This window comes from Ochotona princeps, chromosome 10 (genome assembly GCF_030435755.1).
Source record: "Ochotona princeps isolate mOchPri1 chromosome 10, mOchPri1.hap1, whole genome shotgun sequence".
NCBI classification, from domain to species: Eukaryota; Metazoa; Chordata; class Mammalia; order Lagomorpha; family Ochotonidae; genus Ochotona; species Ochotona princeps.
The window spans coordinates 54,823,039-54,848,459 of NC_080841.1; the positions used below are offsets into that span (position 1 = coordinate 54,823,039).

Sequence of the window (25,421 nt, forward strand, 5' to 3'; positions counted from 1 at the left end):
TAGCTTGGCTGCTATCAGAGAGACCGAAGACGACAAGTGCTGGTGAGGACGTGGGGGAGGGGAACCATTGCTCTGTCTTGGTGGGAAGATACATTAGTATAGCCATTGTGGAACAGTATGGAGGCTTCTGAACAAACTATAAGTTGTATTACCATATGGTCTAGCAATCCCATAGTGATATTCCAAAGGAAATTAAATACAGCTGCTGAAGAAACATCTGCACATCATGTTTATTGCCGCACCAACCACAAGGGTCCAACAAAGGAAACTTGAGTCTGAGGAACAAAGTAAATGTGTGTGTGTGTGTGTGTGTGTGTGTGTGTGTGTGTGTACTCAAGGGACTATTACTCCTCTATAAAGAGGAATGAAAGTCTAGTATTGTGACATAGTGGGTAAAAGTGCTGGCTGCCAACATCAGCATCCCAAATGGATGCCAATTCAGGTCCCAGCTATTCCATTTCTGAACCAGCTCTCTGCTGATGGCCTGGGACGGCAGTGGAAGATGACCTAAATCCTTGGAGCCCCTGTACACATGTGGAAGACCCAGAAGAAACTTCTGGTTCCTGGCTTCAGCCTGGCCTAGCTCCAGCTGTTGTGTCCAGCTATGAGGTGAACTAACAGGTGAAACTGCATTCTCCCTAAATATTTCAAATAAGCAAATCTTCTTTTAAGATGAGTTTATTTTTATTGGAAAGGCACATTTTCAGAAAGAAGGAGAAACAGAGAAAGATCTTCCATCCTCCAGTTCATTCCCCAAATGGCCTCAATGGCCGAGCTGAGCCTATCTGAAGCTAGGAGCCAGGAGCTTTTTCTATGTCTCTCATGTGGGTGCAGGGTCCCAACACTTTGGACCATCTTCCACTGCTTCTCAGGCCACAAGGAAGGAGTTGGTTGGCAAATGGAGCAGCTGGGACATGAACCAGCACCCATATTAGATCCTGGCACCTGCAAGGGAAGGATTTAACCAATTGAGCCATCGTGCCATGCCCTCAAATAAATAAAATTTTTAAAAAGACTTATTTTTATTGCAAAGTCAGATATACAGAGAGGAGGAGAGACAGAGAGGAAGATCTTCCGACTGATGAAAGCTCCCCAAGTGACCGCAATGGCCGAAGCTGCACCAATCTGAAACCAGGAGCCAGGAATCTCCTCCAGCTCTCCCACGCGGGTGCAGGATCCCAAGGTTTTGGGTTGTACTTGACTGCTTTCCCAGGCCACAAGCAGGGAGCTGGATGGGAAGCGGGGCCGTGGGGATAAGAACCAACACCCATATGAGATCCTGGTGCATTCAAACTTAGGACTTTAGCTGCTAGGCCACTGTACCAGGCCCCAAATAAACATTTTTTTAAAAAATTAAAATAAAACGGGATGGAATTTGGTTATTTGTAATAACATGGATGGAATTGGAGGTCATTATGGTTGGTGAAATAAGCCCACACAGAAAGACTAAGATTGCACAGAATATAGAAAAAAATAGCTCATAGCACTTAAAAGTGTAATGAGATTGGGGGAAATGGGGAGGGAGTGATGGGTAAGATTTAATCAATCCTTACTTAGGTAGGTACTGTTACTTAAGTACTAAGCTAGAATGAGAGAGGAGTAAAAGTTTTTGTGCAGGGACCAGCATTATGGGTTATAGTATAGCTGATAAAGCCACCGCCTGTTATAACAGCATCTTTATGGGTGCTGATTCACATCTTGGCTGTTCCACTTCTGATCCAGTGCCCTGCTAATGACCTGAGAAAGTAGCAGAAGACAGCCCAAGTGTTTAGCCTGCTACACCCACATGGGGGGCCTGGAGGTGTCTCCTAGGAGCTCCTGGATCCTGGTTTTTGTCTGACCCAGCTCAGGTAAGATTCTTTGTCTCTCCCTCTCTGTAGTTCTCCCTTTCAAATAAATAAAATAAATTTTAAAAAAACTCCAAGCACCAGCATTCTATATGGGCATAAGTTCATGTCCTGGCTGTTCTACTTCCTATCTAACTTCCTGTTTATGACCTTGGAAAGCAGTGAAAGATGGCCCAAAGCCTTGGGACCCTGCACCCACATTGGGAACTAGAAAAAAATTCCTATTCCTGGCTTCAGATCAGCACAGCTCCAGCCGCTGCAAACATTTGGGGAATGAATCAGTGGATGGAAGATCTTTCTCTCTCTCTCCTTTCTGAAAATCAGTCTTTCCAATAAAAATGAATAAATATTTCAATAGAAAAGTTCCAGTGTTTCTTGCACAGCAGAAGGAGAACAGATAATGAAAATGTACTGTAGATTTCCTAAAACATAGAAGAAGATGTGGCAGAATCAACATGGCAGAATAGGGTAAAGACATGTTTAAACTGATAGAGAATCATTAGCCAAGGTGAAGCAGAGAGGCCACATTCCAAGAAATAGGAGAGGACAGGTCGATGGCACAGGGTTACCTGGAGACTGATGGACGTGGAAAAGCAGTGGAGACAACAGTGTGGTATTGCAGTGACCAGATACCCCAGCGGCAGTCAGCGAACGGCCATCTGAGCTCCACCAGTGTCCAAGCTCCTCTAGCAGCCAGATGGGAAGGAGAGTTCACCAGGTCAGGAGTTGAACCCATCCTTCTGATTTGTTAGATTCAACCAGGAGCAGAGACAAAGCAGCAGACCCCAAAATGACAGTGCAGGAATAGGGTGGAATTCACAGCCCATACCCCAACCAGAGCTGCATAGGGCACTATTTTATGTAGAGAGGCAAAGACTGTGGGACAGGCTGTACATGCACTAAACTGGAAGCAAACTCATTTCTGGCTCAGTGCATTGCACCACCATGGCATCCTACAGATTCCACCAAAAATAGGCCCAGATAGCCCCCATACCTAATGGCAAGCATATCCAGAACTCCACCAGTGGCACATCGGGCACCATTTTGTATAGTGTGGCAAAAGCTTTTAAGACTGCAGGGACAACAGTGAGCTGTGCATGTGCTGATCTGGGAGCAAACGCAACTCCAGCACTGATCCCAAGGGAAAATAATACTGACTTTGACATCCTACATGTCAAAATAGGTCCCAGTGGCCCTCAAACCTAATGGCCAGCAGGCTCTGGCAACATCAACACCACCAACAACCCAGTTATTTAGGACACCTGTTGTCTCCCTAATCCTGGGAACTGCTCAAATTGGAAGTGGGAGAAAGGTTGTATAGACAATGATGCGACCATAACACAGGATTACAGGAGGTGGAAAGTGGTGAGCCAGAAGCTAGGGTTACGGAGACCGTGGTGGAAGGCTAATATAAACCCATACATGGAACTTGCTGGAAAGAGTGGCACAAGTGAGTACAAATGAAGAACTTCAAAACAGTTTTTTCTCATATTAAATTCTTCACTGACTCATAGGTCGGTCATACAGCAGCATCATGTTCTTCAAGAAGATTCTTGATTTTCTTTTGCATTTCTTCAATGAAACATTAGTCATTCAGTAGCATGTTATTTACCTACATGGTGTTGTAAATTTCTACTTTTCTTCCTGTTATTGATTTTATTTTGCGACTTTTCATTTAAGGGGATGTCTAGTAACTGTGAAATGAAGACTATCATACCCAGATGTGAAGATACAATGCAGTATGCATTTCTACTGCCAGATCAAAAATGGACTCCCCATGAAACTGCTAAATATATCTTGACAATAGGATGTTGGACTATTTGCCATTGTCTATGCCCATAATTATGAGTTATTACTGATTATGAAGAACAATACTATTGTAATAATATAGGGGGAGTCAGTGGGAGCAGGGAGAGGGGATTTGGTGAGAGGAAATCCCAGAGCCTACAGAACTGTATCATAAAGTAATAATAATAATAATAATAATAATAATAATAGGAAAAGGTAGATTTCCATGTTTTTCTCCTATGGAAATGTTGATTGTTTGAGAAGTTTAAAATGTGTATCAAATTGAACATTACACATGCATCTATGGATACAAACTTCACATGGGAACAAGAAAATGACTGTTAGAAAATGAAAGGAGTTTGAGGAATGTAAGAACTGTGGAGTTGAGCAGTTTCTTCTAACTAACTATACTAAAGTAAGCAATAGGTTCAAGGTTTCAGATTTTAATTAAGCCACAACAAAACAAACAAAAATGTGAACAAACTAACCAAAGAGTCCGTCACAAAGCTGACATGGTAAGAAGCATCCAACATAGGGCAGCCTTGGTTAAAGCTACAGTCTCCACAATCTCAGGGTCTGACTGGATCAAGGGGGATCTCAGAAATCTCTGTGCAGATATATTTGAGTCTGAATCCTCTGAACTGACAAGCCCTGTTGAACTTCCCTTGCTATGAGGAAACAGCAAACCCTTTCCTGGCTGACAAGGCTACCTCTACCTTGCCAAAGGACCATCACATAGCTTTCCTGAAACCAGTTATTGTGTACAAACAATCCCATCCTCTCTGTGATCCACTCCCAGGACTAGCTGCTTTGTCTGCGGGACTCCAGGGCAAAACTGTCAGCCAGGGTCCTATGTGACAATGCCCTCACTAAGAATTTCTAGGTTGTGCCTTTGAGCATGAAATCAATGTGGGGCTCTCTGAACACAAAGAGCAGTGGGACTACACTGGCCAGAAGCCCAGAAAGTTTGCCTTACATACTCTACATTTGTGTTGTACCTCCTGACTGTTATTTAGGGTAATTGCACAAAAGGCATATCACTAAGTCACACTTGGAAAAAGGCTCTCGCACCAAAATGATTTCAAGGATTTTCTGTTTTGTATTGCATAAACCCTTAGGATTACCATGGGAATATATATTTAGTATTTCTCCCACATTAGAGAAAAGTCCCCAATTTTATAGTGGATAAAACTTCTGGACTCAAAGTGCTAACTCACTAAAGCAGCTGTGAGTTGTTCAGTGTCTTGAAAAGAGGACTCAGTGGTCATTTATGCTGAATTAAATTGCAACACTGGAAACTTCAAGTTATAATTTAGGAAAGATAATCCACAGTATTACAAAAATTGGAAGGTTCAAATTGCAGCCTAGATACTTAGTTCCTAATGTGGCACTTATAAGATGATCCAGAATACATTCCCTTTGTAAAACATTAAGTGCATCTTTGAAAGACACACAAGCAGCCATCTTCTGAAGGTTGAAGATGAATTTGGGAGACCACTAAAATGGATTGATGATCTCACTCTAAACAGCAGTCTGACTTTCATAACTGAAAGAGACAGAAGGAAGGAAGGAATAAAGGGAGGGGAGGGAGGGAGGGAGATAGGTGGGGGGAAGGGAGAGAGGGTGGGAGGGAGGGAGGGAAGGAAAGGGAAGGGAGGGGAAAAGAAAAGATTAAAAATAAACCAAGATCTTGGAAATAGAAGTCTGCTTTACATCTCCATTTGTGGGAAAGCCATAACCATTTTACAAATTCCAAGACCCAAGCTTGATTAAAGCGAAGCCAGTAATGCTTAAACACACACACACTCACATACACACACTATGGTAATAGATAGGATTGTGTAAGCCTTCCCAATCTTTCACAGGGTTGCAGGTGCTCACCAGTGTAAATGTGTACCAGAGGAAGAAAATGCTGAAATCCTCATGACATTATTGAAACTGGTGCTGAGTCACCACAGTTGGGTGGTATGCTAATGAGAACCAGAGAGTAAATGGTGTTGGGGTGCATATCCATCACACAGAAAGTTTCATGAGTCTGTAAACCCATTCTATGGTTGTTTTCCAAGCTTCTCATTGGAATAGATGTTGGTGACTGACAGATGTTCACACTGCTCTTAACCATGGGGTTTAGGCTATTATTCAGGAAAGCTCAAAAAAGAAAACCCTGGAATTTTCACTCTTCAGTAATGGTGAAGTAGATGAACAGTAAACAAAGTAAAACCAGGAGAACAATATTACACAAGAGAGAGCATATCCACAAAAAAATCATAAAATGTTATTGGTTGGAAATTTCAAATTTGAAAAGTATAGTAGTTGAAACCAATAATCCATTAAAGGCACTCAACAGCAGATCTGAACAACCAGAGCAAAGAATCACTGAACTTAAAGTTAGGTTTATTGAGTTTACCCAGAATGAGAAGTTAAAAAGGATAAAGAAAAATAAGCAGGTTCTAAGAGACCTGTAGGATGCCATCAAACAGGCCATCATAAACTTACTGGTAGCTCCAAAGGAGAAGCGAAAAAGAAATGGATGGAAAACAGAATCGTGATTGACAGGTCCTGGGGGTCAATAGGGAATAGGTGTGGTGTTTCTCTTAGAATGACAAAAATGTTTGAAAGTATGTAGTGGTAATAGCCGCCCAACATTGTAAATAGACTGAAAACTACTTAAATATAAAATTTTAAATTGTTTGAAGTAGCAAAGTTCTGTTACACAATCTTATCTCAATTTTTAAAAAATCACCCCGATCTTAGCTCTTCCTGCCTTTTCCCTCTCATTGTATCCATGGTCTGAAGCAGCACTGGATGTCATGTCTCTCACCCCGCACTAACTTTTCCTTCTCCCATTGAGTCCCTCTGCTTTTTGCTGTGTTCTCTCATGGTTTACCTCCACCTAACATAACCCTGTACATGTTTCTAAATCTTATTTTAGGGCTAACATGATTTTTATTCAACCACAAAAAATGTTGAAATACTTTACGTTTTATAGCCTGAAAGTAGACAGTTATTGAGAAGGCTTGGTCTAGCTAGGCAAAATGTAAATGGAAAGATTTTCTAAGTGTCATTTTTTGAAAATGATGGCTAAAAACACAGGCTATATAAAATTTACCTGTTAAGCATATTCAGACCACTGCACAAAAATTGAGTAACATTGAAGCCTTGACTGAAGAAGACCTCTCTAATGCCCTCATTTGCATCAATTGCTCCTTTTTTCCTCTGTGATCCTATAGCATTTAGAAGCACACCTCCATTCTCATGTTAACCACATTTTTTTTTCTGGTTCATTTTTGTGTTTGTCCTTCCTTGCTGTGTCAAAAGTTTCCTGATAGCAGGGCTTGTGGCTAATTTTCCTTTGAACCCTCAGTGGCCAGCACAGTGTGACACTAACCAACCACTTATGAAGGAAAGAATAGCAGGGCAAAGATGGTAGTATCATGAATTGAGTCTCTTAGTATTGTATGAAGGGAGCAAAGGAGCCTATCATGTCCATCTGCAACTTGGCTTAGCCTGGATCAACAGCAGAAACCAGGAACTAGCTAGTTCTATGGCCAAGTCCTACAGTAGCTGAACTGCCATCATCCAAAGATACTTCTTCTTTGCTTAAGACTTAGCCTTTTTCTACCTCTTACCTTTTATTTATTTTGATCACATAGCACACCCTTAAGCAACATCCTCTCCCCCACTTTGTATAATGAACACACAAGAAGAGGCTATGTGACAATCACCTCTTGGTTGCCTAGACAGTATTTCTCAAAGGAGGGGTTTTAATAGCTCTCCTGCATGCACTCCATCTCCTGCCCCACAACTGCCACTTCTGTGGTTTCTACAGAGCTGGCTGACTTTAGCATTGGTGTCTGCACATGGCTAAAGGGTAAACTCTACTTCCTTTGAAGAGTTTCTTTGGTTTTTGCTAAGGGTTCAAGGAAGACATCCAAATGATGGGACCATGGTTCAAATGACACTTTCTGAATGCTGGAGGACCAAACAGCAACTCTAGAAATGCCAGATCATTATGTCAAAGATGACTGTCAGGGTAGGAGCCCCAGATCTTGGCTGCTCAACAGGAATGACTGAGAGTTGTAAATAAATGCAGCCTGACAACCATTCCCTCCCTACCTCAGTGGGGTCCCACCATTGGCATGAAAAGCAAAGGCAAGCAAAGTAGGTCTCGCACATCGTGTTCCTATGCAGCCAGGGTTGAGAAATCTCCGGCATACATACTGTTACCAGGATTGGGAAATCAGTGCTGCCTGGGTAACATAAAGCTATTTCTCTTTGGAATAAATACTTCATTATTGGAGAGAATATTTAGGAGAAGCCCCCTTTGAAAAAAAAGATACAAGTTCAGAGACTTGAAATAGCTCTATTACAAAACAGATGTGAATATTTGAAACTGGCATTTAAGACGTCTTCGAAGGGTTCATGAAAAACGCATGTTGTCAAAAAAGTAGGCATGGATTTAAAAAAACACTTTGCACCAAAATAAACTTATCCTTTAATTCCATTTCCCATGAATCTTTTAGAAGTATTCTTATATTAACTCTCTATGCTTTTATAACAATTTAGAAACAAATCTAGTGGCTTAAAATAGCATGTACTTATCATTTCCCAGTTTCTAAGGTTCACGAATCTGGGCATGGCTTAGCTGGTGAATAACAGGACTACAGTCAAGGAACTGTCTGCACACTGGATCTTAAGCGAAGCTTGACCAAGAAGGATGTGTTTCTAAGCTCACATGCTTGATGGTAAGATTTGCTTTCTTGCAGGCTATTGAATGGATGGCAGGCAATTCCCTGCTGACTGTTGGCTGCCCTAGATCCCATGTCAGGTGAGACTTTCTCAGGGGGCTATTGCTTCATCAGAACATACACATTGAGAGGCCATGGATAAAATTTACAAAAAGATATATCTTACCATCCTATGTAAATTAACAAGGAAATAATCTCCCATTGTCTTTGCAATAGTTTATAGGTTAGAACCAAGTCACAAGCCCACTCACACCCAATAGGGGAACAGTAAATGATGACATGAATGACAGGCAGTAAGGTTCTATGACAGCCCTTCTAGAGGTGGCCTTCTACAACTGCAGCTTGCCAACTCAACTTTACAGTATAAGATATCTCTTCGAGGGGTTACATCTCCACAGACACATGTCAATTGCATCTCCACCCATTTCCTCCCCTCACCCCTACTGCCTTGGTATTTCTGCACAGGACAACTGGTAAGCCAAGAAAGAACTGAACACCATAGAACCCCTAAGAAATCAACCTCTGCCACCTTGATACAATCCAAACCTAACCAAGAGTCAATAAAACATCAGCATAAAAAAATCCAGCATAAAAACTAGCTCTATAGGAGTCTGTTTTCCAACTGTAATCCTGCTCAGACCCTTTGTTTAGACAGCCCTGTGTCTCTGCCACTTCTGGCTGCTGTAAGAAAGCATCATGAAATGGTGGGCATTCTGGCATAACAGATTAAGCCTCTGCTGGCAGCACTATCACCCCATGTAGATGCTGGTTGAAATCCTGACTGCTCCACTTCCCATCCGGCTCCCTGCTAATGACATGGGAAATCACCTGAAGATGGTCCAGGTGCTTTGACCCTTGTACTCATATGACTCAGAAGTTCCTGGCTCCTGGCTTCAGACTAGCTCAGTTCCACCCATTCAGAAATAAACCAGCAGATGAAAGCTTTCTCTCTCTCTCTGTCTCTCTCTCTCTCACACACACTCTCAGTGTGTTTGTGTGTGTGTCTCCTTTGCTTTCTGTAACTCTGCCTTTTAAATAAAAGCAAATCTTTGAGAAATGAGAGAGATGAAACACCCTGGATTGGGTGGCTTTGGAACAGAACACAATTTTATTTCTCACAGTTCAGGAGCTGAAAATCTAAGATCTGATTTGCTCAAGTGTCTTTCCGCTGTATCCTCATTTGTCAGATAACAAGGCGAGAAGTAGCAATCACTGTAACAGGAGGGCTCTCCCACAGGTTCCACATTCATATACCACTGCCCTGGAGGACTGAGGGCTAAATATATGAATCAGAAGAACATATGCGGTTAGTTAGTCCATAGCACCCTTACTTTGTAGGCTCTCCAGGTTCAGTGGGGACAATTCCAAAGACAGAAAGAAAACAAGCAGCCATCACTATGAGAGTTTGAGACACAGTGCTGAGTTCTATTCCCTTTATAATTTTTCATTTGTTTGGGTTAGCATTGTGAAGCAGCACCACTTAGCGCTCCAGCATTTCCTATGGGAATACCAGCTTGAATCTTGGATGCTCTGCTCTGTCCAACTCCTTGCTAATGTGCCTGGGATAGCAATAGATGAAGGACCAAGTATCTGGGGCCATGCTACCCATGTGAGTAATCTGGGTGAAGTACCAGGCTCCTGGCGTCAGCCAGGCATTTGGGGAGTGAACCAGCTGACAAAAGATGCCTGTCTCTTGCTTTGCCTTTCAAATATATACATACATACATACACACATACACATACATACATACATACATACGCACACATACATACAAACATCATTCGGGAAAAATCAAATGTTTATTTCTTTTTTTGAAAGATACATTCATTTTTATTTGAAAGACAGATTTACAGAGAGAAAGATCTTCCACCCACTGGTTCACTCCCCAGATGGCCGCAATAGCTGTTGTTGAGCCAATCCAAAGCCCAAAGCCAGGAGCTTCTTCTGGGACTCCCATGTGGGTGCAGAATCCCAAGGCTTTCAGCCATCCTCTGTTGCTTTTCCAGGCCACAATCAAGAAGCTGGATGAGAAGTGGAGCAGCTAGGACATGAGCTGTCACCCATATGGGTTCCTGGCATTTTTTTGGGGGGGGTAGGATTAGCCAATTGAGCCATCGCCCCAGGCTCAAATGTCTATTCCTTTGAGAGGAAGAGGCAGAAATAGATAGAAACATAGCTCTAATATACTGGTTCACTCTTCAAATGCTCACAACAGTGTGGGCTGGGCCAAGCTGAAGTTGCCACCGGAAACTCCCTCGAGGTCTCCCACACGTGTGGCAAGGATACAGCTACGTTAGCCATCACCATTGACACCTAGAACCTGCATTAGCAGGAAGCTGGAGTTAGGAGTGGAACTGAGTATAGAACCAGGTACTCTGGTAAGGAGCATGAGCATCTTAACCAGCAGCTAGGTTAAGCCAGGCACCAAGCTATGAGTTTACTCTTGTTCACTCTAAATGCATTCTCCATGAGGCTGTGAAATTAGCCTTTCTGCACCACTTTCCTCATCACTACAAAAAGTCTATTCAACTCTCCACCATTGATCTATTCATCTATATTTATATCAATCATCTTTATAGCCATATCTCTTTCCAAATGGTTCCTGAAAATAGGTCAAGAGGATAAAATCTGCTCAAGTGCATGCAGACCTCAAAAGAGCAGCTTGACTTGAATCCCATATTATCACTTACAGCCTGTGCTCAAAAGTGGTTTTCTTTATAAGTTTGATTTTGTTTATAAGTTTGCTTATAAGTTTGGATTTCTCAAGACAGTGACCTTAGGGCCCAGCACAGTAGCCTACTGGCTAAAGTCCTTGCCTTGTATGCACAGGATCCCATATGGGCACTGGTTCTAATCCCAGCAACCCTGCTTCCCATCCAGCTCCCTGCTTGTGGGCTGGGAAAGCAAGGACATCCCCTTGCACGACCCCTTGGACGTCAAGGACGGCCCAAAGCCTTGGGACCCTGCACCCATGTGGAAGACCTGAAAGAGGTTCCTGGCTCCTGACTTTGGATCAGCTCAGCTCCGGCCATTTCTGCCACTTGGGTAATGAAGCATTGGATGGAATATCTTTCTCTGTCTCTCCTTTTCTCTGTGTATCTGCCTTTCCAATAAAAAAAATAAAAAAAATTTTTTTGAAGACCGGACCTTAGAGTTACTTACTCAAACCCAAGTGTATAGTTGGAGGGATCAGCTTATTGCAAATCTCTAGCTGACCCAGCCTAAGGCCAAGTGGAAAGTTTCTCTAAGCTTCAGCTGGAGGCAGGCCAGACTGACCCTTCCACGGCTCTCATCCCGGTAACCCCAGCCATGTCCCAGAGGCATCAACCTTTCTATCCACCCAGGCTGCCTGCATGCCAAGAAACACACACCACAGGGGACTTCAGCGCTGAAAGCAGCACATCAATTTAAGAGAAATGACTGCTTCCAATGTCCACATTTTTCTTTATTTTGATCTGAACATCAGTGATAAGTAGAATATTTGTCCTGCCATAGCTAGAGGCACTTTGTCTCACCTTCACCCCAGCAGGAGGCAGGGACTTGAGTAGCCCTTCACCTCTCCATCATGATTGATGGCCTCCCTGTGGCATGGAGCAGGGTCACTACTGAGAGTGGGGACCCTGGGGATGCAAATACCATGGCTGGCTTTCAGCTCAGGAAGAGTATTTTTAAAATGAGATTTTCTCAGATTCTAACTCTCATTTAATAAAACTTGTCTCTGCTTTAGAAACTTTCAGTTGGGGCAGGCCTTGGGTCTAGCGGTGAAAACACAGGTTGGGATATTCATATCACTATGCTGAAGTGCCTACCTTTGAATCCTGGCCCACTCAAGTGCACCCTGGGAGGCAGCAGGTGATGGCTTGAGCCCTTGGGGCCCAGCCACCTCTGTGGGAAATCCAGAGTGAGTTGCCAGCTTCCAGCTCCTGGCTCAGCCCAGCCATGGCAGGCATTTGGAAATATACCAGTGGAAGATATCTCTCTCATTTGCTCATTCTCCCTCTCTCATAAATGTGTAAGTCAACAAATTAAATAAATGCTGGTCATGGTTACATATTTTCAACAGATGCTGTTGGTCTTTTTTTTTTCAATTTACTTTTGCAGTGAAACTTTCAGACTAGATTGCTGTCCTTTTAAAAATTTTTTCTATTGATTTTACTTGGAAGATCAGAGTTACAGAAAGAGTGGGGGGAGAGAGAGAGAGAGCTCTTTCATCCACTGGTTGACTCCTCAAATGGCTGCAATGGCCAGAGCTGGACCTGTCTGAATCTGGGAGCCAGCAGTTTCTTTCAGGTCTCCCATGTGGGTATAGGAGCCCAGGACCTTGGGCTCTCTTCCACTGTTTTTCCAAGCCATAGGCAAGGAGCAGGACCAGGAAATGGAGCAGGCAGGATAGAACTGATGCTCTTGTAGGGGACACTAGCACTGGCAGGAGGAGTATTAGCCTGTTATGGCATCATGCTGGTTCCAGGATTACTGTTATTTATTTGGGGGGACATGTGGTCATGAAAACACATGGCAACCTGCAAGTCAGGGCACACAGAAAGTAAGTCCATAGCACTGGACTGAGCCATTCCTCACCTCTGAAGGCTCTATTCTCAACTCACCTGGACCACTTTGGTGTCAAATATCCATCAGAGAAAGCTGCATACATCATTCTGAGGTCCTCAGGTAAGTGTTTGTTAATGGGAGTTGAGGTTGTGGTGGTTGCCATGTCTTCCAACCCTGAAATGAGATACAAACATTTAATCCCTCACTTTTCTGCATTTTTCATTCCAAAAATCTGTGATTGTTTTTATTTTTTTTCACGTCATCATGCCATTGAGTGAGGAAAGAATTGCTGCATCTTATTTGGTGAACAACTCAAAAGGTGAACCACTTCCAGATTCTTGCTGTGTACACCATGATGTCTCAAGCCAGGAATTTCTACGATGATGGATATTTGAGTGAATATTCCCTTGGCTCTCCTCCTTCTTCCTCCTGGCTCTCCTGGCTCATTCACGTGGATCCAGAACAAGAGACCCTTACTTCAAGTTTCTAGTAGTCTTTCCTGTTTTAACTTCCCCTTGGAATTTTGTAAGTGGACTCCTCTTTCTGTCTTTCACCAGCCTTGCAGGGTAAACCTTGCTGGGCTACAGAGAGACCTCGGTGATATTGCTGACCTCCTCCACAAGGGCAGAGCCAGTGCTTGCTCAGCTTCCCTCATAGAAGCTGCATCTGGGCTACATTCCCAGAACTCTTCAGTGTGTTGGCTTGGAACACAAAAATAGCCTTCTTCCCTGCAGGGGACAGATCTTGATTAGAAATCTCGAATTCTTTCTCAATTTCATCTTCCATGGAAGGGACTAGATTAAAAACCAGGCAGCTGGCAAACAGCCATGAAAGTTTTTTTCTTTCTCTTTCTTTTTTTTCAGTTTGCTGCCAGAACATCTCATGAGAACAGCCCAAAATGCTTACAAAAAAAAAATCTTTCAAGAGCTTAGCAGGAGTTTGGAAGGGATCCATCCATCTTTGATTCATGCTCCTGCTAACAACCTCACAAATGTTCAGTGATGAGTACAGATGGTGCCCAGTGCCTGGTGGAGCTGGGACAGAAGCCATGCTGCTTCCTCCAGACCCTCCGGGATCTGCTCTTCATGCTACCTTCAAATACCCATGTATTGTCTTGGGCTGATTTTGTGTTGAAGGCTTCATGATCTGGGGTTAGGCTGACCCAGCTTATTCCTGGAGTTTCGATGAGTCCCCTTTAAACCATTATAGTTTGAGAAGTTCTTTGACGTGGACTTTTGTTGAGCACTGATGGACTCACCTTGTGGCAGTCGCTTTGCTAGCTATGGCTGCCAGTGATGACTATGGCGGGCATCCTTCCTTCCAATACGGAAACTAAGTTCTCCATGGAGGATGACAACAACGAGCATCATCATGATTAATTCATGCTTTGAATGAAACTAACTCAGTGCTGGTCAAAGAAATGCTGCAGTGAGAGGGACAAACCAACAGAAGGGCAGCAGTGGGCTTTCTAAGGGGACTTTTAAAGGGGTATCAGAAAATGGGAAGATGTTACAGGGAGTCTGATGATACTTCGATTAGAAAAGAAAGTTATCTGGTGATTGGCTATCGTGTCAGTTGAGAGCTTCCATTCACCTTGCCTTTCAGTCTTGCTTCATACTTCTGCTCTCTCCCTGCTTATCTCTGTTCTGGTAGGCACTTAGGGAGATTGAATAATACCTTAGAGGTAGAGAGCAGAAAGTGATGGCTTCTGTGATGCAAGGACAGGTACCAATGAAACATTCTCTTATTGCTATGAATATTCTTGTAAATCTTTAACATTTACAATAAAAGATTATTTATTGGAAAGTCAGAGTTACAGAGAGAGGGGGAGAGATAAGGAGAGAGGGACAGATGGAAGGAAGAAGGGAGGAAGAAAAAGAAAGAGGGAGAGACTGGGGCCAGTGTAATGGCTCAATTAGCTTATCTTCTACATCCAAGTACCAGCATCTCATGTGGGCACCAGTTCATGTCCCAGGTGCTCCACTTCCCATCTAGTTCATGTTTGTAGAGGATGGTCCAAACCCTTGGGACCATGTACCCACGTGGGAGACCTAGAAGAAGCTCCCGGCTCTTGGCTTCAGATCGGCTTAGCTTCAGCCATTGCGGCCATTTGGGGATTGAGCCAGAGGATGGAAGATCTTAAGAGAGAGAGAGAGAGATATCTTCTATCTGCTGGTTCACTATCTAGATGGCTGCAAAGGCAAGGACTGGGCCAGGTAGACAGGGTAGAGGGAGACACAGGTCATGGGTCATCGTCTGCTGCTGTTCTAGGCACATTAACAGAGAGCTGGAAAGGAAGTGGGGCAGCCAAGATGTCAACTTGTGCTGATATGTGATGATGTGATGTCAGGGACACAGGCAGTAGCCTTAGCCACTACAATGCTGGCACCTTTTTTTTTTTTTTTTTTTGAGAGACAGACAGAGCTCCCATCTGCAAGCTCACTTCTTCAAATACCCGCAGTGTCAGGGCCAGGGCTGGGAGCCAGAAACTTAGTTCAGGCTCTCCACATGGGGGGCAGGAACCTAACTACTTGAATGATGACCACTGTTTCCCAGGGTCTGCACAAGCAAGAAGCTGGAGTCAGGAACTGGTATCCAGAATAAAACCCAGGTTCTCTGATGTGGTCCATGGGTATCTTAACTACTAGGTAAAATGGCTGCTCCTGGACACTCACTAATACCTTTAGCCTTGGCCTTGCCCCTAAACTCTAGACACTCACATTCAGTTGGAAATGTGATACCTGCATGTTACTAGGTAACAGGCATCTCAGATTTGGCCAGTTGCAAGCAGAGCTCTTGACTTCCTGCCTGAGATCCCCTGCCCTCTGCACATGGCACCAACATCAGGCCAGTTACATTACCTCTAAGCACTCATTTTCTTTTTTCATCTCCTCATGTGATATGTAAGTCTTACTGACTTGACCACCAAAATGTACTCAGAATCCACTCACTTGGCTTATCCTCAAGGTCCCCAACCTTGGTCCAAACCCCAACACCTATGCTATTGTAACAACCTCTCACTGCTTCCTGCCTTCCTGTTTCCCTGTCACCAACTTCCCACAACATTGTCATGGACCCATGCTCCCTTTGGATATACCTCGAACCTCATCTAGGCTCATGACTCTGCAGTTATACTGAGCTTGCTAATTTTTTAATGATTTATTTTATTATTTTTTTGAAAGGGAGAGAAGGAGGGAGAGATAGAGAGATCCTATACACTAATTCATCCACCAAATGGCTTCAATGGCTGGAGCTGAGAGCCAGGAGCTTCTTCCAGGTCTTCCATGTGAGTGCAGGAGCCCAAGGATTTGGGCCATCTTCTGCTGCTTTCCCTGGCCTTTAGCAGGGAGGTGGATTAGAAGTGGAGCAACCAGAATATGAACCAGTGCCCATTTGGTATGCTGGCACTGCACGCAGAAACTCTGCTGCATCACAGTGCTGATCCCCTTTCCATTCTTGACTCCCTCCACTCGCTGCAAGCTCAGGGCCTTAGCATTAAATGTTCCTTCTTGCATAGAGCTCCCTTTCTTCAAATTGTTGCCTGGTCTCTTCTACCTCTTCCCCTAAAGCTTGATTCAGTCACCTCTTCTGAAATCCTTTCCCTGAGCACTCAAACTTACCTCCTAGCTAATGGCGTTGCTTTATTTCATTTGATTCACAACTAAGTAGTAGATCAGCTCCTTGGCACAGGGCCCCTCTAGTTTTTAGTTCCCACACTTCCCAGATGGGGGTTTCAGCCTGCATACATAGAACATTGCTGGATGTACAGTAAGTGTTCATTATTTGTTGAATGAATCCATAAACGAATAAAACACAGCATGCAAAAATTACATAACCAATAACTTGTGAAGGTAAGACTTAGGCCCAAGTGTTCTGACGCTAATTCTGCTACTTCCTATGTCCTTTCAGCACCGAGTACTTTTTACTTTTCTTGAAAACTTTCTAACTACTTAGAGCTGGTGTTGTGGCTTACCAGGTTAAGCTTCCATTTTTGATGCTGGCAGCCCATATGAGTGCTTGTTCAAAACCCTGATGCTCAACTTCCTATCCAGTGCCCTGCTAGTGCATATGGAATAATTAGTGGAAGATAGCCCAAATACCTGGGCCTCTGCACCCACGCGGAAGACCCAGTTGGAGTCCCAGACTCCAGGCTTTGTCCTAGCCCAGCTATGACATTTATAGTCATTTCGGGAGTGAACTAGCCCATGTGAGATCTCTGTGTGTGTGTTTGTGTGTGTCTCCCTCCCTCCTTCTCTTCATCCTTGTACCTGAACTACTTTTCACTACTAAGGAATATGTCCCATCCCAGACTTTAGGCATTGCATTTGTAATATGCAGATGGTGAAAATAGGGTGTATCTTCCTCATGGGTCCACATTAGAATAGTAGCAGAAGAGTTGATGGACAGAAAGAGCTGAGGCTGCTATTTTACATTGGTGTTCTCATGCTGTCTAGCAAAGCACTACACGCTGAGGCCACAGAAAGCTTTTTTTTTTTTTTTTTTTTTTTGTAAGCCTGGAGGTGGGAAGTCCTGGCTGCATTATCCCTTTGTGACTTTTTCTTAGTGCCTGCATACTGAATGAAAGAACTTTTTGTATCTACTCTCCCTCTTATAAAGACACCTACTATTAAACCTCATGAAGCTAAATTACCTGCCCATGTCTCTACCTCACAACACAGTATCACACTTTAGATAGGGCTTGATGACATGAACTTAGGTGGGTGTGTGTCAGAGAGCACACAATGATGTCTGTATAGCCTTCACTATCTCAAGCTTGCTCATTCCATTACCGTAGACTTCTGCCCTGTTTCCCAAAGCCATAAACAGTGACAGAGGGAAAGTGTGTGCTCTTTTTCTGCCTTGCACTGTTGGTATCTCAAGCCTAGAGGGGAGAGAAGTCAACTAGAGCAGGAGAGAGGGGCAGAGAACCCTGGAGCAGAATCTGCACAATGGCAATAATGACAGTTATTCCCAGCTGGGCCCAACAGGGATGGCAGGGCCTGCTTGAAAAGATCATAGCTAATCTTTAGGGGGTGCTTAGTCCCCTAGTGACACAGGGACCCTGACCATGTGGCTTTGTAAATCATGCCTATCCCATCTGCCAACACTAAGCCCACCCAGCACCATTCTTCTCCTTCCCCCAATACTCTTCATAGGTCTCCGCATGTTACCATGGCTACTAGGTGATTTCTAAGAACCTGGATGGATAGCAAATCCTAAATCAGAGGCCTCTGCCACCAATCAATAACTTTGATTGATTCTTGGAAGCAACACAAACAGAGCCACAGTGCAAGAAATACCTATAAACAACTATTTAGTCTCCCAGGAGACAGGGGTCCCTCAGTAGAGCTGAGCTTCACACTCCAGGGAGAAAGCTCCTACCAGTTGGACAATGGAAGGAGCACTTTTAGTAGGGAGCCCTTTTTGCATAGCAGTAGAGCCAGACTGCAAGTGTTTAATTAAAAAAAAATGCACCACTCTGTCAGAAGCCAGTGTCATGGCTTGCAGAGAAAAATGTGGTTGGTGCTCTTTCTAAAGAGAAACATTTCTCCAGGCAGCAGCAGTGGGCTCTTGGGAGACATTTGGCCCTTTTTAAGCTAGAGTTAAATTAGATGCTTAAACTCTTAATTTAGGGCAGCTGGCCTTGTTGGACACTGCCAAGTTCTTCCTTTCTTTAAAAAGAGTGCTGTGAAGAGAGTGAAGGCTAAAACAAGGGCAATGCGTTTATAAATCCCATGCTGTTGGAAAGATGTTGAGCATCAGGCAAAGGCTGCACTGTAACAAGTGACTGTAGAAGCCCACTTGATGGCATTGGCCCCTGTGGAGGGGTCTCACAGTGCAAGGTCCTAGGCTGTAATGTACTAGGCACCAGACCCTGGGTTCAGTGTTTTCTCCACTGTTATCTTGCCAAATCTTCACAACTGGCCCCAAGTATTTTTATAAACACAAATGGAGCCCACAAACTAGATACTAAGTCACTGTGATACACATTCTGTGATGGTGGAGAACCCCCCATACTGGAGGATTATAGACAAGGTACTTTAAGGAACTGGGGTATGCAAGAGAGGGAACCCACTAGGAACTCTTGCCTTCTAACTGATGGTGTATTGGACTCTGAGTAAAGTCTTTCTAGCAATAAGTGCCTTCCCACCTCCACCATAAAATTCCACTTAAATACTCAAATACTTCAGAGAAGAATACCAGGAGTGGGTAGAAAATCAATATACAGCTCAATAAGGCGATGAAAAGAAATAAATGACACAGGATTTCATATATGAGAAACCAAAACCTACCAAGTTGACAGAAACAAGCTAAATATGTAGTGGTTACAAGTGCTAGAAGATCTAAGTCAAATTATGTTTGGGCTTGGGGGGTAGAGTGTAGTCTTGATTCATTTTTAAATTAGCCATATATTCACATCCCTCCACTGGTATCCAGAGGCAGGAAGTCATACCTTATCAAAGAGTATGTCAAGGAAAGTACGATCTTCGAGGGAACACAGCCAAGGATTTTCCCAGAGGATGGGAGGGGGGAAGCTAACACCTATACTTTCAGCAGGTGGAAGGAGAGGAGCCTGACAGGTAGCAAGGGCTTGATCTTCTTGAAGGTTCATTCTCCACTTGACAGTGTCGAACATTCATTTTGATTTGAGGATTCTAGCACTATTTCATTGTTGCCAACTGGGGGAGCTGGAAGAAGCCCCCACCAAAATGAGAGGCCCCCATGCTCCTTGGCCCAGAGTTCTCAGTGAGGTCCACCAAGATGGATTTCAGTCCTATAAGCTGATCAAGGCTGCCCTGAACTGAGTGGCTGGAGATGGGAGAGGACTGCTTCTCAGGTTGGGGGAAGATGTTCACCAAGAGGCAAGAATGTTTCGGGTTAGCAAGGGAAAGGAGGGTTGGCAGGCAGTGCTGTGGCTATCATGATTAAAATAACTTTATTTCCATCTTCAAGATCCAGTATTTTTTCTTAGGATTACATGAAAATGCAGAAGAGGGGTATCAACAGTTAAACTGCCACCTGCAATGTTGGCATCCCATGGGGGTTTCCCATTTGTCACTTCTGATCCAGCTTTCTACTAATGGCCTGGGAAAAGCACAGAGGATGTTCCAAGTGCTTTGAGCCCCTAACACCCACATGGAGACCTGGCTGAAGCTCCTGGTGTCAGCCTGGCCCAGCAGCAGCTGCTGTGCCTACCCAAGGATGAACCAACAGATGGGACACCCCTGTCTCTCCCCATCTCTTTGTAATGTGGGCTTTTTTATAATACTTATTTTTTTCCATGATACAGATTTGTAAGTATAGGGGTTCATATAACAGTGACTTTCAAATAAATGCATTTTTTTAAATGCAGAGGTGTAAAATCTTCACTTAAGATGTGCAGATTGAGACAACAGTCCTTTATTGCCTCTGATCCTTGAAAGCATTCTTTACTTCAGCTCAAAATCAACTGTCAGGGCAGGCCCTGTCTTTTGCAAATTCTGTCTCCCTGCTGACTAGGGCCAAGGTGCCCACATTTCAGGAGGACATGCGCATGCCCATTCACTTGCCCTTTCTCACCAGCACTGCTGTAGCTGTGCTACCACTATTATCATCAGCAAAATTCTCTGCAAAGTGAGGACTCTGCCTTTTTTTTTTTTAATGAAAGCTTTACTTGTTTGAAAGAGTTGAAGAAGGAGACACAGAGAGATCTTCTATCTACTGGTTCATTTCCCAGATGTGCCGTAATGGCCAGAGCTGGGCTGGTCTGAAGCTAGGAGCCAGGAACATTTTCTGGGTCTTCCATGTGGGTGCACATGCCCAAGCTCTTGGGTTATTTTCGGTTGCTTTCCTCAGGTACATTAGGAAGGAGTTGGACTAGAAATGGAGCAGCTGGGACTTAAACATCCCATGTGGGATTCCAGCATTGATGGAGGTGTTTTATCTGCTATGTCACAATGCCAGCTCTGTCATTCTGGCTCTTTAAGAGTTTGGTGCCAGATTCTCCTTTGATCCACAACATGAGCTCACCTTCTTGGCTCTAGAGTTGGGTTTTTTTCTTAAAGATTTATTTTTTTTAATAGGAAAGTCAGATATATAGAGAGGAGGAGAGACAGAGAGGAAGATCTTTCATCCACTGATTCACTCCCCAAGCAGCTGCAATGGCTGGAGCTGAGCTGATCCACAGTCAGGAGCCCGGAGCTGCTTCCAGGTCTCCCATGTGGGTGCAGGGTCCCAAGGCTTTGGGCTGTCTTTGAATTGCTTTTCCAGGCCACAGGCAGGGAGCGGGGAAGCAGGGCCACCAGGATAGAACTGGCACCCATATGGGATCCCAGCACATACAAGGCAAGGACCTTAGCCACTAGGCCCCTAGGGTTGGGTTTGCTATTTTTTTTCAATCTGATTTTGAGACAAATGCTGCAGTTTTGTGATAAGAGCCTACTTTCTTCCTCCTTCTAGGCTGCTACTTCTTGGCACTACACCATAGTAAAAGTCAAGAGGAATGAGGTTGCAGGAGGGCTCAACTGGCTAATCCTTCACCTGCAAGAGCCAGCATCCCATATCAGTGTTGGTTCATATCCTAGCTATTTCACTTGCAATCCAGCTCCCTGCTTATAGTCTGAGAAAGCAGAGGAGGATGGCCCAAAACCTTGGGACTCTGTATCCATGTGGAGATCCAGAGAAATTCTTGGCTCCCAGCTCCAGATAGACTCAGCGCTAGCTGTTGCAGCCATCTGGGGAGTGAACCAGTAGCTATCTCTCTCTCTCCTTCTCTCAGTAAATCTTTCCAGTAAAAATAAATTTTAAAGAAGTGAAGAGGAAGAGTAAACTACATTACTATAATGATTCCACTTCTAACCCATGCATATCTATTCAGAGATCCACCACCTCTTAGAGACAGGACCTCATCTCTAACTCCATTTATGAGAAGCAATCAATTGTAGTAACACACACACACACACACACACACACACACACACACACACAGATGAGAAGCAGTCAGTTGTAGGACAGGGGAAGGGGGGGAAGGAGAGAGATGGGGAGAGAGTGGGAGGGAGGAAAAGAGAGAGAGGGAGAGAGAGGGAAAGAGATGGAAATTGAGGGAGAGAAGGAGAGAGAGAGAGAGAGAGAGAGAGAGAGGGAGGGAGGGAGGGAGGGAGGGAGGGAGGGAGGGAGAGAGAGAAGGGGGAGTGGAAGGGAGAGGGAGCGAGGGAGAGAGACTGGCAAGAAAAGTCAAAACAAGCAGACTTTGGTTAAAAGTTCTTCATGAACTTTCCCCGAGTTCCTGGACAGATCCCTCCATCTATGAGTCTTGTTTTTCTCATCATCTTAACAATGAATGGGATGGCACAGAAGAGCAGTAAGATTTGTCCATCATAACATTTTTATGTGAAAAGTGGGATTGACTTTTCCAACTCCTCAAGACAATCAGTTAAAAAAAAGAAAAACTAGTATGAAAACTTAGGAAGTTGTGACACGCAAAGACAAAACCTCAGAATTAGTCCTTGTGCCTCACCCTTGGACTTGGGTGAATATTGCTGGCACACACATTTCCTGCTCGCTCCCATATGTTTGCCCCCATGTGTTAGAGCCCGACCATGCTGCTTTCGGGGAGTTGATTTTGTGCTTCTCCTCTCAAGTCCATGCTCAGTGACCTCATGCTAGTAGCTTGAAATTGGTCACAGGAAGAACATTTACACCACAGGGGTCAGCAAATGCTACGAATCAGGAGCACAGCATGGCATCCGGTAGTCATTATTCATTGTGATGAATAATTTTCTCTGTCAACTTGACTGGGTCAGCAGGGTGCCCAGATGGTGTAGTTATACATCATTTCTGAGTGTCTGCGGGCAGGGGTTTCCACAAGGGCCTAGCATTTGAGTAAGTGGGCTCAGAACAAGCAGATGGCCCTCCCAATGGAGGTGGGCATCTCCTAGCTCAGTGAGTCAGAATAGAATAAAATAGCAGGAGACAAAGAAGGCACCCCAGGGGCTAACTGTTGAAACTGGTACACTGATTTTCTATCCTTGCCATGACCTTCAGACTCACAGTGCAGTTCATATCAGCAGAAAGTGTACCACTGACTTTCCTGGGCACCCAGCCTGCAGACAGCACTTCAGAGACACCTCGTAACAGCATGGGCTGCTGCTTTACATCAAATCTCTACATACAGTACTGCACCCATGGATCGCAATTATGATTCTATGGGTCCTGTTTCTCTGAAGAACCCAGACTACTAATCCATTCAGAAAACCCATGTGTCAATCATCCTCACTTCCTGGAATTATGCATATTGCCAGAAAAACAAAAGGCAGAAAAACTTAATTTCAGCATAGCTTATTCAAATAAAATGCTAAAGACACTTAGAGTTGGAATAAACAGAAACCAAATCCCCAGTTTCGTGGCCTAAACAGAAACAATGTTAATCTCTCCAAAGTGCTGGCCATGCTGTTTTCCTCCAGGGTCATTCCCTATAAATTAGATAGGTTTCTCCCTGGAGCTGAATTACTGCATTGAATTTGCCAGATTCACCAGCTTCCAGCTCCATTGGATTGGCTTTGCATCTCCCTGTGATCTCAACATGTTGAAGGAGAACCATGGCTCTCTTCCACTATAAAGCTTATCTGATACTTCATTCCTCTGGGTGAACAGATTGCCAGCTCAGGCTGCCAGTAGCAATGAGCAGTAGCCAAGTGGGGCAGACATTAATGGTTTGGGGCTCCTCATCATGTTCTCAGCTTAACTTGGCTGTGGACTCTCTGTCAGAGTCCACCAGGCGGTCATCCAGTCCTGCCTTGCACCTGATCTACTGACCCATCTTCCTCTTGGAGCCCTGGGCCTACCTTGTCCTGGCAGCCCTGTTGACATAGAACATACTTCAGGTCAGCCTTGCAGCATAGCCTCACAGCTCGCATCAGGATCTGTTTGTCCCATGCTGTTCCATGGCAAAGCCTAGATCACCCAGATCAGTTACTGGAACCAACAGCAGACATAGGAGGCGCGGAGCAATGTCAGGAAAGGTTACTTTTCCCAGCACAGAATTTTCAGCTAAACATAACAAATCTGAAAACAAAATGAAACCAAAACTGATGTAGGTGAGAGGCTTTGGATGGAGTGCCTGAGTGTAAGTCTCTCCTGCTACCAGCTTTCTGCTAATGTGCACCCTGAGAGGTGGCAGCTGGTGGTGGCTCATGTAGTTGGGGCCCTGCCACCCATGTAGGAGGCCTGGACTGATTGCCTGGCTTCTGCCTGGACCAGCCCCACCACTGCAGGCATCTGGAAAATGAACCAGTGGATGGCTGATTTCTCTCTTTTTTTTTCTTACACTTAAGCAAATCATACAAGACTCTAGTAGAATTTTTTAAAAGTTATGCTAAGTATCCTCCTACTAAAAGCAGAAATGCATAGCTAGGCCCCGTGAATTGGGATCAAGTTACTTTTTTCTGTGGCTAACTAGGAGTGTGCCTCCCTGGCCAGATCCATCCCTGGCAGTTGGCCAAACTGAAGCACAGCTGGAAATCAGAAGTGCTGGTCTCCGTTGCATGCTGCACTTCAATCTTCCTCCCTGAGCCTCTGCACAGAGAAAGCATATCATTCCTCCCTTATGGATAGTCTGTCCCCATGGACAAAACTCCTCATGGCTGCCATTTCCTCCCAGTTTGCCTCTTCCCGTGGTGAGATGGAAGGGAAGAGGGTGGAAGAGTGTTTCATATCAGAACTCAGCTTGCAGGAGTTTCTAACATATGCTTTCTGGAAGGAGTATGTGCTGGCTTGGAGGCTTTTGCTGAAATCCTGGGTCCTCAGTTGAAATTCTTGGAGAGCAGGAGTATGGCCCAGCGGCACTATACTGGAAGCAATGACCTCAAGCTGGTGATGGACTAAACTGGAGTTGTTGAAGCACCTGCTTCCTCCCTCCCCCTGGCGTCTGGTAGCCATCACTGTGCCAATGCCAGTCCAGCTCACCAAGCACCCTCTCCTCCTATTCATTGGCCCACTTCCCTCTCAGATTGCCCATGTCCCATTCTTCTGGCAATAAGAGACCTGGCCCACAGATGCCCTGGAGTTCAATACACTAAAGTATCTGCTTTTAGTAGCCCTGAAGCAAAGGGATGGATGTACTTATAGACAAGTGGGCCTTTGGATGCCCTCCCAAGAAGATCATGCAGGTGGCAACCACAGGTCAGACCAAATCCATCCCTCCTTTACAGGGGGATGTCCATCAACCCAGAGTGGAAGCAGAACCACCTCCTGTACTACCTCCTTGCATGCTATAGCTCCAACCTCTGTCAAGTCTAGCAGGTGGGGAGACACAGTGATGATTTGCCTATAACTCACACGATACCAGGCATGTATGACAGGAAACCAGATTCCAGGATTAGGTCCTTGAGGTATTAGATAGGATATTTTTCCTCCTCTTCTGCAATCACCATGGTTGCTGGCTAGAAGAACTGGGCTGATGAGCACAGACCAAAAAACAAGAAGACCACAAGGCAGAGATGGGGACCCAAT

At 44.4% G+C, this 25,421-nt stretch overlaps 1 long non-coding RNA gene across 1 annotated transcript in view; it reads right to left on the bottom strand.

Annotated features, from left to right (window-relative positions):
- The window catches only part of LOC131481271 (uncharacterized), a 105,064-nt gene that overhangs the window by 57,799 nt on the left and 21,844 nt on the right, over positions 1-25,421 (bottom strand). Inside the window, exon 2 of the long non-coding RNA XR_009246203.1 lies at positions 12,989-13,106. This is a non-coding gene — a long non-coding RNA (uncharacterized LOC131481271). The remainder of the gene's footprint in view (positions 1-12,988; positions 13,107-25,421) is intronic.